This window comes from Myotis lucifugus, unplaced genomic scaffold (assembly GCF_000147115.1).
Source record: "Myotis lucifugus unplaced genomic scaffold, Myoluc2.0 scaffold_137, whole genome shotgun sequence".
Classification (NCBI taxonomy): domain Eukaryota; kingdom Metazoa; phylum Chordata; class Mammalia; order Chiroptera; family Vespertilionidae; genus Myotis; species Myotis lucifugus.
In genome coordinates, this window is record NW_005871185.1 from 108,893 (window position 1) to 110,474 (window position 1,582).

The 1,582-nt window shown below is 40.5% G+C and overlaps 1 pseudogene; it reads right to left on the minus strand.

Annotated features, from left to right (window-relative positions):
- Positions 1–1,045, minus strand: part of LOC102429512 — a 19,599-nt pseudogene extending 18,554 nt beyond the window's left edge.
- Positions 1,046–1,582: the final 537 nt, after the last annotated feature.

Here is a 1,582-nt window from a genome sequence, read left to right on the forward strand (position 1 = left end):
GGACTGGGTTATGAGTTTTCACTCTGCTGCTTTTAGAACACAGCCTACTCTTCGGTCGCGGACTTCCTGTTCTTCATCTCAGCAGACCAGCTGCCACACTAGGAGAGAATGTAGTAGTTGCCTGAAAATTTTCAGTTCAGCCTTCCCTCCAAGGATATTTGATCCATCCATAGGGAAATCATTAGTTCTCCATTTGTAACCAGAGCTGCCAAGAGCACTAATAAAGTCTCTGGAAAGCTGTGGTATAGACACAGAAGGAGATAAACAAGAAATAGAAAAAAATCCAATAAGTTGATTCCCCTACGGGATGGTACAAAATTGTTTACTATGACCTGGGTTTCTTTCTAGTCTACTTTTATATATAATTTCATAAGCCTCTTCTAGGTGGGGAAGTTTTTTTCTTGCCATTGAGAAAAAAATATATTTATTTTAAAACTTTATTTCACTGCATGAACTTATATCCTTTTCAATGCTACTAATTGTGTCTTCTAATTAGTATTTTACATCCCAAGTATTTGCAGACTTATTTGGTCCTTCTCAGTAACTGTGAAGACCAGCTGTACAAATTAGATATTTTTTTCTTTCTCCATCAATCAATCCTGCCATAATTATAACCATTGCTCATCTTGGAACACTTTCCTAACTGTCATCTGCTCTGTATTGCTGATCTGGTCCAAAAAGAATGAAAACTTTGTTTTTTTTAGTTATAGAGATCTATGCATATCTCTGGATGGAAACTGCCCCTAAATAATTTTGGCCATTTTTTTTCTGCCAAGTTTACTGATATAAAGAAGTATACTTAGTGGGTATACTTACCAGGCAGATTAGCTAGAAGAAACTGGTCAACAGTTCCCAAATCAGAAAGTTCAAATAAGAAAACCATGCATTTAATTTTACAAGTAGGGGATCAATCTCATCAAACTTTGAATTTTCTTAGCTAGGTGCTCTGAGGCAAATAAGGTCTGTAGAGATGTCCTGCTTGTGTCTCACTTCAAGAAGAACTTACTTTAAAGCCGGGAACCATAGCACCTTTGGAAACTACCATGGCATTAGGATGAGGGTCACTATTTCCAAGGTAGCTGTCAGCACCTCACTGAGCATGGTAGGAGTGCTGGGGCCTGGCCATTTCTGCCTATTGTGGGTCTCCTCTACTGGGCAGTCATTGCTCCAGAGCACCCTATGGAGTTGGCTTAGGCTTTGCCAGATCTGCATCACAGCCCATTCCTGCTTCCTTTCCTCTTTCCCCTCACAGGTGTCAGATCTGTTGAGTGATCTGAAGACTTTCCCTATTCAACCTGCTTCTTTCCACTTTATCTTTCATGAGCATCATCCACATAATTCTGAGGAACAGACACAGAAGGGATCCTATGACTGATTCAGCATAGACTTCATTTAGCTACCTGCTGTGGTAAAAATCAATGTATTAACGACCACCTCCACCAGATCTGTGAGCTCCATTACCTCAAACTGACTTCTCTTACCACTTCTTGACTCAAAGCACCAAGGTGAAAGGCATAGGACCTGGCTTCCGCAGCATTTGTGGAAGGGCCAGGTGACATCACCAGATGTAGGGAATTCTTTC